This window comes from Tympanuchus pallidicinctus, unplaced genomic scaffold, assembly GCF_026119805.1.
Source record: "Tympanuchus pallidicinctus isolate F22 unplaced genomic scaffold, pur_lepc_1.0 scaffold7, whole genome shotgun sequence".
Lineage (NCBI taxonomy): Eukaryota > Metazoa > Chordata > Aves > Galliformes > Phasianidae > Tympanuchus > Tympanuchus pallidicinctus.
In genome coordinates, this window is record NW_026294791.1 from 11,870,107 (window position 1) to 11,883,913 (window position 13,807).

Sequence of the window (13,807 nt, forward strand, 5' to 3'; positions counted from 1 at the left end):
AAATTCCTAAGCCAAAAAGAAAAATGCTCTTATGTGAGGAGCCTCTGGAACTGGTTTAAAAAAAAAAAAAAAAAAAAAAAAAAAAGCTCACGTTTGCTTCTATTTGCTAACAACATCGCATTAACAGCAAGGATGAATTCTGTTGTTTCATACTCTCTTCTCCACAAAACCTAATTGTCTCCTTTTCTTTGATGAAGTGGCATCAAACAAAGCACCTTCATGATCTTCTGTATCACTTCTGAATCTATGCTTCCCTTTTCATTTTCTTGCTTGGATTGAAAAATTGACTTTACTGATACAAACATGGAATAATTTCAATTAAGATCAGAAATGCCCAGAATAACTTCCTTTCTAATTTTTATTTTCACTGGTGCTAGCTGTTCAAAGGATTCTATCAGTAAAGTGTTGGCTTCACCATGTAGAGTTATTGATCTGAATAATTGACAAAACTCACTGAATACCCAAGAACAAGAATTTTACTATGTAGCCTCTGGGTGTATATATATTTATATTTATATAATATATATATATTAAAATATATATATATATATTATATATATAAATTTTATATATATATATATATTTTCAAACAAGCAAACAAACAACAAAAACAAAAAAATCAAGCATTTTCTTTAATTTTACATTTTGCTGTAAGTTCTTCTCTTTTAATTATGATAAGCATTTGTGAGATGGCAGAGCTTTTCAGATTACAACTTTATTATAGGTGGATCAAAGTACTGTGCAAATGGGAAAAAAGTGCATCTTCGCACCAAGTTTTTAGACTGTTAAAAGTTATCTGTCACCTGTGTAATTTAACCCTGTATTCCATTAAGGCAATGTATGCTGTAGATACCTCTGCTTCTTTATATTCTGTATCTCACCCAACAATTCTCCATCCCATTTGCCTTTTGTATTGCCCTTATGCTCTTGACTGATGGTTTAAATGATTTCTTCCTAACTATTCTGCTGTATGATCATTCTATTAAACTCAGAGTCCTAGATTGATTCCCTGCTTCATACCTAATTACTTTATATTTATCTCACGCTTATAGGAAACTTGTGAGCATCTCTGGCTTAAAAAAAAAAAAAAAAAAAAAGTGGAATGAAGATCAGAAATAAAAATAAAGAGAAGTCTTTTGGCCAGTGATTTATGAGTCACAGCAGGATAGTATAGCAATTATCATGAATTACACTGATACTGAAGAAACCATTCAATCAGCCAGTTGGATACTTTCTGGATACAGATACACTCTCAGTTCTCTTTCTCATTACATTTTGGAAAACAATGACTTTTGCATGAAGATGTAGTGCATTGAGCAGCATAATGGCACAGGTAATTCTATGCAACTTTTTTTTTCTTCCCCTGATTGAGAACAGAAATAGGAAATAAAAAAATTCTTCAGATCATTCTTTTATATATATATATATACACACACACACACACACACACATATATATATATACATACATATTTAAAGATTTTATAACCACCATATATATGTGCATGATTTTGGAAGTTGTAGTTGTTAATTTACATGACTTTTCATGGCTGTTTTTACTTGTATGAGGGATGTTTAAATATTAAGTTATTTCTAAAGTTACTACAAGTCATATAATCTGCTAGATTATATAAGTTTTGTTTTTAACTGAATTGTTCCATCTGTTTTTATTATTAGAGGATATTACTAACATGCTACCTTCAAAAAACAAAGCTTACCAACTCCTACAACAAAGTACAGTTTATGCTCTAACAGCTTACACAAATGAACATCTAAAAATGCACAGAACCAGAGAGGGTGTATGAACAAAATATATACAAAATTGAATCTGCTATCCAAGATGGGAAACTCTCACTCATAGCCCCCAAAACAGTACTGCTGAACAGAATATTTCTGGTTAAGTACTGTTTAATGCAGCTATTAAACATTTTGTGCTACATTTGCTTCTACTAGTCAAACTCATTCCCTCTGTTTGTCAATTTACAAAATACATTATCCTTGAGGTGCCTTTTGAAGAAAGTTTTGTACTCAAATATATATATTTAAATAATTAATTGCATAATAAAGTAAGCCAAGATATTTACTTTTTAAAATATATTTTCTTTCGTTTATTTTCTTTTAAATTAAGGTCAGGTATTTTCATCACCATCATAAGGTACTGGAAAACAAACCCTATGGAAATGTAGTTTGTGCACTAATGTCAATTGTGTTCAAAGTAAAATTTTGCAAACTATGAATTACTGGTTTGGATTAACCCCATAAATTACTCCATTTAGCAATTATTTAGTCTTTACTAACTTCACTGATAAATTTAGTTTTCTGGTAAATGGAGCTTATATATTTCATATCTTGAGAAATAACAATGGAAAACTTTCCAAAGAAAATCCCCAACAACTCTCAGAGATACTTAAAACTAGAAAAGAATTAAAGAAGGAAATAACCAGCAGCAACAACAGATTGTTGTTTTCCTGTTTTAGTTTCATTTGTTTTTCATTCCAGCAATATACTTCACTGATATTGCAAAGGTCCCCACTTACTGGTTTGCTCCAGAGATTCACTGCTCTTTGAACACTATTTCTTTATGATGAGAAATAATTTTCTATCATAGTTAGGGCTTTGGGGTATGATTTACCTAACATAGTCCAAAACATTTGAGTTCTTTTACTGAATTCATGGCAAAATGGTGCATGGAGTTGAATGTTTTGTTGTACTAGGACTTCCCATGGCAAAAAGCCAGAAATCCTGTTTGACAACTAGTGCAATCATTCCTATCAGTAATACACATTTTATTCATCAAGATGAGTTTAGTTCACAGCGGTACTTAACCTTTTGCCCCTCATATTCCTTGAGGATACATAACATGTTTAATTTTGTTTAACAGGTTGCTAAATTAAAATACAGCAGGTATGCTTGCAGTGCTGTTCAGAAAATCCGGCATGTCTTGATATTTTGCATCTTTCTAAAATTGCAATTATAATGCTATTAAATATACCTAACATGCCCTGACACTCAATTTAGAAAAATGAATATGACAGTAAAGACCTCTTTCCAAAAAGATTTGTTTCTGCAGTATACATAGGAAAAATAATCCAGCAATTCAATTTCATTGTGAAATCAAACTTAAGTGTTTTAAGAATGTTTGCTACAGAATACATATTTAACAGAATAGAAAACCAGCTGAACACCCTTCCTTACAGACATCTTAAAAAAAAAGTAAATGCTAATAAAAAGATTAAAAACTTAGTATGCCAATAGTCTATAACTCTAACTGCATACATTTTTGAAGTGTCTGCAACTTATGAGAACAAGTGTGTTCATCTATTTATTAAAAAAATGAGTAAGAGTCACAATTTGAAGTAGTAAAATCAAAGCAAATATTACTCCACATTTTTTTTTTTCCTCTTTTTTTTTTTGCTGAACAAGAGGCAAGAAGATTTAGTAGTGTAACCAGTGAAATGAAAGAACAGCGCTTAATTCATGGAATCATAGAATGGTTTGGGTTAGAAAGGACCTTCAAGATCATCTAATTCCATATGCCCTGCTACAGGCACCTGTCTAATTAGACACCTGTCTAATTCCAATCTCAGACTTAGTCCCCCCTCCAGGCCATTTGGCAAAAATTGAACTAAGCACCTGAAAACATCTAGAGTTCAGCTGTGTGTCTCTGTGACTCAGTTCCTGTTTGCAAATAAATTTTAATTACACTTCCTTACTTTACAGCATTGTCATGACAAAATGCATGTTAAAGATTGAGGACAGTGGGCACTGCACGAGCACAGTCAACATCCAGCCATGTTGGCTGCATACTTAGGAGTCTGTAAGCTCTAAAGTTTGAAGCCTGCTAGCTGTGCCCTTCAGTTCAGAGCGCTGTACTGAACTTCAGCATAGGAAGGCACCACATAGACTTGCTTTCCCTCTCCTCAGCACTTTTGGCACTATATGAGCACACATATTTAGAATTCCTGCTTAGGACTCCTAACATGCCTTGACACTACTAAGAAAGTAAAGAATAGCACAGGCTCCCCTTATTGACATCTGGCTCTAGATGTCTTCAAATAAAGCTACAAACAAAAATTATTAAAAAGCAACATGAGTGCCCTGTCAGCCATTTCTTTGACAGGCTGTGCTAAGCACATCATGGGTGAACTTCAGTGCAGCCTTTAAGGTGTGATAAGAATGAAGAAATGTAGTTCTTATTAATAGAATCAGACAACCGTTTGTGTTAGGAGGGACCTTAACAAGCACCTACTTCCAAGATCCCCATCACAGGGACCTTCCACTAGACCAGTTTGCTCAAAGCCCCATCTAACCTGGCTTTGAACAGTTCCAGGGATGGAGCATCCACAACTTCATGAGGCAACCTCATCCAGTACCTCACCATCCTCATAGCAAAGAATTTCTTCATTCAGAAGGCACCCTTCCCTCCAGCATGTCTCGTATATCAAACAGCTTGGTATCATGAGCAAACTTACTGAGAGTTGCACTAAATTCATGTAGTTGACAAAGGTTTTAAACTCTATCAGTCCCAGTATAGACTTCTGAGGGACGCCATTCATTGCTTGTTTACATCTGAATATCGAGCCACTAAACACAATTCTTTGAGAGCCAACATCCAGCCAGTAGTACCTAGAAAGGTAAAGGAAATCTTAAAGTGTCAGGCACAAACAGTAGCATAGACATTACCCAAAATTATACTAGATACAGGGCAGAAAATAAAATTCATTTACTGAATTTTACAATGAGCAGTTCACATTTCCATTGACCGTGTACCATTTGTGAGTCTGTCTTAGTAGAGCACCTGAAAACACAACCCAGCTTTCCCAAATACAGAGAGGCTTAAGTAGAAAAAGAAACATGCTCAATAGTAAATAAGTACTTTTATTTTCCCTTAGTGTTTTTCTCTTTTCTGTCTACTAAGATTGCTACTGGCACTGTATCTTATTAGCCTCAGGGCCTGAAGCCCAAAATCCATTGGGTGTTAAAAGTCTGTTATTGTGTTATTTTTCCAGAGCTGCAGATTGAATGAACAAGGGAATACGTTAAGATTTACTCTGGAAGCTGAGAATTTTAAAGAAACTGTTCCACTGACTATACAGATTTTAAATGACTATATTAGAACTTTCATTTAAGTGTTTCCTAAAATCTTATCATGATATCATTAACAACATTGAAACTTTGGAAATTGAAAATGCAGAGATCAACAAATTATTTGTTACAAAAAGGGCCTTGCAAGTCTCTAGGGAAATGGAATATTCTAATGTCTGTTTATACCAGCACAAATAAATTGTATTTGGTAAACACAATGTTAGTCATTTGCAAACACGAAAAATGTGGGTTTTCTTTTTCTTGCTGTTTATTTCAAAGACTGCGTACTGCACAGTGAATGTATTTGGGTTAAACTGATTTGCAACATAGCAAGACTTCGGCTGTTGACAGAAAATCCCTTTTATGTATGCATAGGCTTTTGTCCCTGCATTTCCATTCTTCTCCCTTCTTCCTACTTGCCTTCCTTCCTTCTCTTTTTTTCTTCTCTTATCTTCTTTCATTGTTATTTTTCTTTGTTCTCTTTCATTCTTTTCTTTAGACTTAGGGTAGTTTAACATGGAGGTATTACCTGCTTTTCAAAAATCTGTCAGTGGAACAGACTGGAATACCAACATTAACAGTCTGAAATAGCTATCTAAGAAATCAGTTTTTGAACTATTAATTCTAAACCATAGTTTTCAAATAATTTTTGTAACTACTGGATGAAGACGACTTTTCCATTTCTCATGACAAACTTTGAGATAATTAATTTTGGTTTCCAAATAATGAAAAAAATAAGAATCAAACATTACATTGCTTCCCAGTACATGCAGGAAGGAAAAGGCTGTGGCCTGAGTCTATTAGAAAAAAGCAGGTTTCAAATAACTTCAGAAAATAGCAGTCACATTAGGAATGGTGGGAAATTGACAGAATATGAAGGGCAAAAATGAAAAACAAAGAATTGAGTGGCTTCTTGCTATAGTGAAGGTCTTTTCTATTTGAAAAAAATCAAAATATTAGAGTGCTTCAGGATCTGAGGTATTTTCCTAGCACAGTAGTCAACAACTCAAAACCTGCACCATAAAATCATCAGTCTATCAGTCCCACACAGTGTAAACGTGTTAAAAATATATATAAATCTTACCATTACTGTGACAACTAAGAGTTATAAATCCCTTAGAAATAACAAGCAAGATAACAGTAGGAAAAAGGGACACAAGAAGTTTAGTACATATCTTATTTTAAATACATGTCTTTATCCTGCTATGTCATCCACCAGATTTCATGATTCACTTTTTAGCTACACTGGCTGTTATTCAAGTAATGCATCTTTGGCATTTATATCTCAGTAATACCATTAGGTACTCAAACTATATATAAAAGGGTACATATAAATGAGTAAAGCCAGTTTGAAGAGTTATTAAAATGTTATATACCTATAAAAACCAAAATGAAGAGTAGATTATGTCTCAAATACATCAATCAGAAAATACTGGAGTTACTCTTCACTTAATTTTCTGTGTTTATGATAAAATGAATGATCAAACTAGTCTTTTAAATAAATTAATACTTTCCAGAAAGCAAAATTTGACAGTCAATCAGACAATTAGATCTCTGCTTCATTGTCATACTACATCTGAAAGAGTGCAGTTTCCCACACTCTCTTCTTAAAAGAAAAATAACATCCAGTTCTATCCATCTGATTAATACAATGTGGTTGCCGTACCATAGCGCAGTCATGGGAGAGATGGATTAATATGTCAGCTAAAATTGACACTAGGATGACTAGTAACCTGCTTGATATAATTCCATGGGGTTTCAGGCTTTCTAGGAGAAAGCTTATAGCCAGAAAACTTGTTTTTAAGTAGATATACAATTGCTGAAGTAGCTTTCATTCTGACACTGATACTAAAATTCAAGTAGTTGAGACAAAGAATGGAGCTTTGTAAAAAAAAAAAAAAAAAAAAAAAAATTATTCCCTTAAACAATTGTTACAGCAGTGTTTATTATTTTACTCTAGGAAGAAAATGTTCCCTATTGCTTGCTTAGGAAATATAGAATTTTTAGAATTAAAGGACAGACAATATAAAATTTATTGATCATTATGCACATAACAAGGTACTTAATTTTTAATCCCAGTATATATATAGAAAAAAACTCAGGGAAATGAAGTGTAGTGGAAACAGATACAAAATGTATATGGGAGAAAGAGCACAGTAGCATTTACCAAACATCAAAGCAGATTATATTACAAATGCAAGTGCTGTTGATGGCAGATATGTCAGGTAAAGTTTATAAAACCTGTTTTCTTTCCAAATAAGTCTGAATCCTGGGATAGTGTCCCATGCAGCCAAACGTTAAACCATCTTGGGATGTGGCTGCAATCTAGCCCCTCAGGTGGTAAGGCTGGAGAAGGGCATTTCACATAAGAACCTTTTTTTCTAGAGAAATGATTTTCCATATTTATTTCATAGTCCAGATTAGGATTACCAGCTGGCTGTCTGGGAAAGAAAATGAAGTACAAGAGGGAACCCATTCAAATTCAAGCAGTATAAAAGCATCAGCAAGCAAAGCCATCGAAAACATTGATTCTGGGTTTCCCCATATAGAGATATGTTGTGGTTATTTCACTCCAGTGCTTGAGGTAAACATTGCTTCCTATCAATAATTTTTGCAGTATTTTTGTTAAAAGAAGCTAGGTATAGTTGCTCCTATGACAAAAAGAAAAAAAAACAATAAAGCAAACTAACAACTTTGAGATAATTGTGTAAAATATAGAACGAAGTATGAAAAAGCTGTCTCACACACAGAAATCCAAATGCATTCCAAACATGCACTGCAAATATAAACAAAAGATGTATTCTGATGACACAACCTGACAGCACTAATTGACCTCAATTTCAATGTGTGAGATAAAGTCTATTCAAACTGAAACAATTGTTTCTTTCTACAAGTTTAATTCCTTGAAAGGTACAATTTTGCCACTTGCTCTGACAGACTGGCCATACAGGATCATAAGAAAAATGTTGTATAACTGTAGATAAATCTCAAATGAATTCAGCACCCACCTCTACATAGGTGTTTAGAGTCAGCCATAGCTGCACCGGGCAGTGGACAACTGCATCTCAGCCACTCAAGGAAAGGCACGATGCATACTCGCATCTGACAGATCTGAAATTCCTAACATGAAGAAAGCAATTATGGGTACAAATGGCCCATGAGGAGCTGGTAGGCTCCTTGACCCAATGGCAGGCAGCACCTTCTTCCTAGCAAAGAACTGCATGAGAGCACTGAGGCCACACATCACCTTGACTTAAAGACTGTAGTATGACTGAACGATAAAGTGTTGAACACTCGCAAAAACAGGATATTGCAAAGCCAGACAATGCTTTGTGCCCGTTAATTACACTTATCCTCATGTGATGTCTCAAGCTCCTTACATAACTATAAAAACGAGAGTCCTGGTGCGTTTCCAGTCATGACTGTGAAGAAAAAAATTTAATTGCCTTTTAATTGGTCATCAGTACAGAGGGTTCTGGCTTTAGCTAAAGTGTTCATTTATAAAATATTCAACTGGAATAAACCATCTGACTGAAAATAAATGTGTATAACATTTTGTCTTTGTTAAGACAAAAAACCCTAACACACAACAGAACACTAGTAATTTGGAGTGTTTGAGCAAGGCGAAAATGTTGGATGGTATAAAAAAAACCACGGAAGCACAAGGTGTCTTACATTTTTCAGGTAAAAATCTCTTTGGAACTTCAGCAAAACACTTACAGCAAGTGATAAGTGAAACCAATCATTCCCATGGAAGATTATCATGCTTCTATAGAATTAACTTTTATTTTAAAATATTTCAGAATGAACTATGCCTTTTCTGTATTTGTTAAGGAAGATATAATAATGTTTATTGTTCTTTACTAAAATCCCTTGGGTGGTTACAAAGCTGGCTGGAAAATGTATTTATTACATTTTGTTCAGTTTTCCCCATAAAGTCCAACAACAGTTGTAGAGATGTTAAGATACAGCAACTCTGGCAAAGACATCCACTGAAGAAAACATTTCTTGATTTCACATAAATACACAAGGAAATGGCAAAGCTGAGTCTATATTTCAGGAAATAGTAAGCTATTAGACCTCTATCCTATCCATTGGATAGAAAAATGCTCCACTGCTAACAGTATGCTTAAACGTGTAATATATTAATGTCAATTTTTTTAAGCATACAAATAATATTGGCAAGTATGACTAAGCAGGAAAATTATTCCCTGAAAAAAATGTAGGCCCTGATGGGAAGTCAATGGCTTAGTCCAATTACTTCAGTAAAATTTTGTTCCTAAAACTTTGTTCAAAAATTTCAACAAAAAACTGAATTTCCTTCGTACAAATATACTGTACAACAGAGGCTCTAACACAAATGTCATAAAGATGCCACTTGACTAGAATGTCCTGTCTTCATTTTGCTACTTGGACCTTTAAACACAATTCCACTGCAGTCTTGCCATGTAAATTTTAAAGTTGAATTTCAATTTTCCCCAGAGAAACAAAAACCTAACACTGTCATGACAGAATATCCTGAAGCCCAGTAGTACATGCCACTGAGTACCTGAGAATTCATAAAAAGCATTACTGTGGTAATTATTTACCACGGTAAATGAAGAAATATTTAATGCAGAATGATTTTCCTAACACATACTTTGTTTCAGAGAAAATGAAGAAGTTTTGTGTATGTGTTTTGCTCATTCCTCAGAATTGCTCCAATTCCCTAAACAGCACTGATACATCACCTAATTTCCTTTTAAAAGAGTAAAGTAACAGCATTTTCATCAGTTATCCACATTTTCCCTTTTTTGTTACTGCTTATAAACTCTGAACACCTGGGATTGCTAGAACTTCCCCTTGCTCCACTGAAGTGTTTATGAATGACTATCTTTTCTTCCTAATTATTGTTCTGGGGAAGAAAATGTGTACCTGGGGCCAAGATGGTGATTATTCATAGTACTCTCCAGTTAAACAGCTTCAGTGGTGCTGTTCCTTTGGGTAAAACTTTACAAGAGTGACTTCTAACTTTCCTCTTGAATAGAGTTTCCTTGTTTCCTCTAACCTTCTTTTGTCCACATTATTTTTCCTGTTTTTTAGCCACATTCTAATATAATAGTGTATCTTCATAATTAAAATTTTTGTTGCATGTTATAAAGTAAACAAGTAATAATAAGTGTGCAACTATACAGAAAATCAATTCTTTGTATGTAATTTTTTTTTTTCTAGTTTAGAAAACATTAGGTTTAATATTGCTCTGGAAAGTTGTAATGGTGAATGTGGTTCACATTTTATACAACAGATATTTTTATTTATTCAACTGCTCTAATTGACTCAAAGCATTAATTAATGAAAATCATTTCCATTCCAGTTTACAAGCAATTCCTTAAAAGCAGCACTGTAACATGCTTTAAAGAAATGTGTTTTTCATAGTTCAATTATTGTCACAGCAAATATCCAAACTACTGAATAAAGACAATAAAATACCCTATAAGAAGTTAGAGGCCCCTGAACACTTTTGTTATACTGTACACACTGGAATCAGTGAAAGAGTTTTCAGATACTATAGTCTGGGAAAACATCTGGTTTGTTCTATTTTGAACAAAGAGGGACATTTTTATATTCCTACTTTTCCCCTTACTGAAGGGGAGCACTTACGCTGCTGCAGCTAAGATTGTGTCAGCACTTCCTTTATTAAACCCATTATGAGAACCAAAAGGGTGATTGGAGAGCTGTCAAATTTCTACAGGTGGTTGAGAGAGGCATGATAGGAGCAGCCCTGACCCTCTCACTGGTCCAGCTGTGCACATTAGCCCAGCTGAACTCCACAGACAACAGCAATTTCATCAGCACATCCATAAGTAAGACTCACCATTGCAATTAAAATATCCAGTTAACACTTGCTTCAGAGATCATTGAAGGAGCAGGATACATTAGTGTCAACAGGTAACTGGCCATGCTTAAGTGACTCCCTGAGTGAGATCACTTCCAAAGGAGAAATCAGGCAGAGTCACTGAGGAGTGTTTGGGAATGAGGGAAGCAGCTGTCAGCAGAACACGTGCTCGAGTCTTCCCTTTACCAATGCCTTATCTGGTGTCCCTTTTCCTGCATCACTACCAGGGTAGCAGCAGGGCAGGACTTGGGGCCCAGCAGCCCCTATCTCCCCCAGCTATATTTGCATTCCAACCTGCAGGCAAGGGACACTTAACTCCATTACAAGTCTATGCTGTAGCCTGGCAATTACTGATACATGGTGCACAGCACACGCCAATGCCATTTGAAACTCTAAAAAGAAACTTTCCAATCCTGTCATAGAGGAGAAAAAAGTTTCAAAAAATGCCAAGATTATTTCAATTTGAAGTGGCAAAAATAAATTTGGAGAAGTACTATTTCCTGTTGGTAAATCATGTTGATTAGCTGTAACTTTTTTACTGGATAGCACCATTTGGAATAGACCCAGTACAGAGACTAGGAAGTGCATCAGGAGAGCTTTGCATAGAAGTATTGTAAGAATATTATTGCCTAGTAGCAGCTTGCTCACACTATGCACATTCATACAAAAAATAATAATAATAATAATAATAATAATACACTTCATTTATTTTCTGAAAGACTAAAGGAATCACAGGACAGAATAACATTACATACATCGCGCTCCATATTTGCGCTAAGCTAGGAATTTGGACCTAGTATTTCTCTCAGAGCTTGCAGTTTCTGCAGTTTCAATAAATAACTTCTTGTAACTAGAAAATCTATCTAGTGAGTTTCCCAGAAGCATAGTTTTGGTGCTATGAGAAGAGTTCCTGACCAAATCTTAGTTTTGCAGTAAAATATTTTTATATCTGTACTATTATTGTCTCCCTTTCTTCCCCCTATATATAGCTGTTATATGCATTGAAGTGTTGAAGCATCACCACAGTTTTCTTCTTTGTGAAGAAGACTGAAAATTCCTGGCATACCAGGAAATCCATGACTCCTACCTTCAAACATTTAGGTACCTGATACAACAGATCTACGTTGTCTTTGCTCTATTTGAAGAATGCTTTGAAACACCACCAACTCTTTCTGGATTTGATCCATTCTGCTCACAGAGAAACAACATTGCTCCTGACAGGTTCCATAGAATGCACACAAAATAAGTTGAACTCACCCAACTGGTGAAGGGGCTCTACAGCTACACAGACCTCCTCAGGAAACAGCTTCAGTCAAGAGAATCTATCCTTTCTGCAGCTGGCCCTTATATGAGCCTAGTGTGTCTAACCCTTCTGGTCTCACTGGGAACACAGGTGCAACCAATTTGCCTGTGCTCTGTGGGCCAGACACACCCCTTCATCAGGTGCTCAACCACCAGTTCAAACCTTGAACTAACAGCTTTCCTACAGAGTCCTACTTCATAAGGTACAGCAAGGTGACCAAACAGGAGTTATTGATCACTGTGGTCACAAAGCTTTTGTAGTTTGACGAGATCACTTCACTGCATTCCTGAAATGTTCATGTGTCTATCTGTTATTCAAAGATTTTCCATTTATCCAAGAGGTGGGAATATCATGACATACCTTTGTTACTACATAGATCAGAGACACAGCAACTTTCTATCCGGTGTAAAGTGGCTTCCAAGTGAATCCTGAGCTTGTTTTCACCTATCAGTGTTATCCTGGAGGAATAAATACATGTTGTGATTTATATTTTTCGTATACTGGGTTTGTAGATATTCAGCATAATTTGATTTTATTAAAGGCACTGTAGTCTGAAGGAAGTTTTTGAGCTGATGAATCATTCCAAAATGTTATGATTTCTTTGTCTAGGTTCTGGAAGAGAAGTCACTATGGACTGATCTTGTAAGGTTAGGTTCTGAATGATAAGTCACCCACATTTATGAAATTGCTTGCAAATGATTAGTGGATTAATCTCCACATTTCTGTAGCTTGTAAGAAATCTATTTTCATACAGAGTTATTTTATTGCATTTATTCATCTTGATTTCTCCTGTGACTGAAGAATTCTTCCCCTAGCTGCTTTGCTCTTAATTATAAGTAGGCAGGATGTAGATGTGTTACTTTTGTAGCATTAGCTATTTCTAGAACAAGAGAACCACTGAAAAAGACTGGGTGTTCCCAGGATATTTCCAAAGCTCTACTCTCACCATGTTTATCTGTTTTTCACGCTGCAGTTTTGTTTTTCTGTGTTTTGTTGTTGTTGTTTTTAAAAGTATTTGTCTTAGTAGAGTGGTTACACTGCGATTTTCACAAATGGGATTTTCCTTTCCTAATTACGTTGTACTCCATTTACAGCTGTTTCACTAAAAATTAACTTCTAATGTTGTTTTCGTAGGCTTGAGAATTCCCTCATCTTTCTGTTTCTCATGAAAAATGCAGAAATTCAGCTGCAGCTCTTTATAGTGTCCATTAAATTCTTTAAGAGATTCTTGTAAAGTCTTAGAAAGATAGTTAGTATTGAGATATGCTTGCCAAATCTTGGCTGAGTATTTAAAAAAGCACTGACCTATTCATTATAAAATCTAATTTAAAAGGATATGGCACTTATGTCTTATTTAGAAAACTTATAACTCGAACAAAGAAGATCTTATTTAAACCTAGAATTGTGCTTGTAAATAGTTTATGAATGAGAATTACAGAGAAGGAAGAAGTTATTTAGAAAAACTACAAAATTCACTATGCTTTCGCATATAGTTTTGGTTTCACAATTAAAAAAAAAAAAAAGTGCAAAGTCATGCAATCCAGG

General features: G+C 34.8%; 1 long non-coding RNA gene across 1 annotated transcript in view; it reads right to left on the reverse strand.

The window, feature by feature from the left end:
• The window catches only part of LOC128072857 (uncharacterized), a 31,587-nt gene extending 19,302 nt beyond the window's left edge, over positions 1 to 12,285 (reverse strand). The window contains exon 1 of the long non-coding RNA XR_008202466.1: positions 12,217 to 12,285. This is a non-coding gene — a long non-coding RNA (uncharacterized LOC128072857). The remainder of the gene's footprint in view (positions 1 to 12,216) is intronic.
• Between the last annotated feature and the right edge of the window lie 1,522 nt (positions 12,286 to 13,807).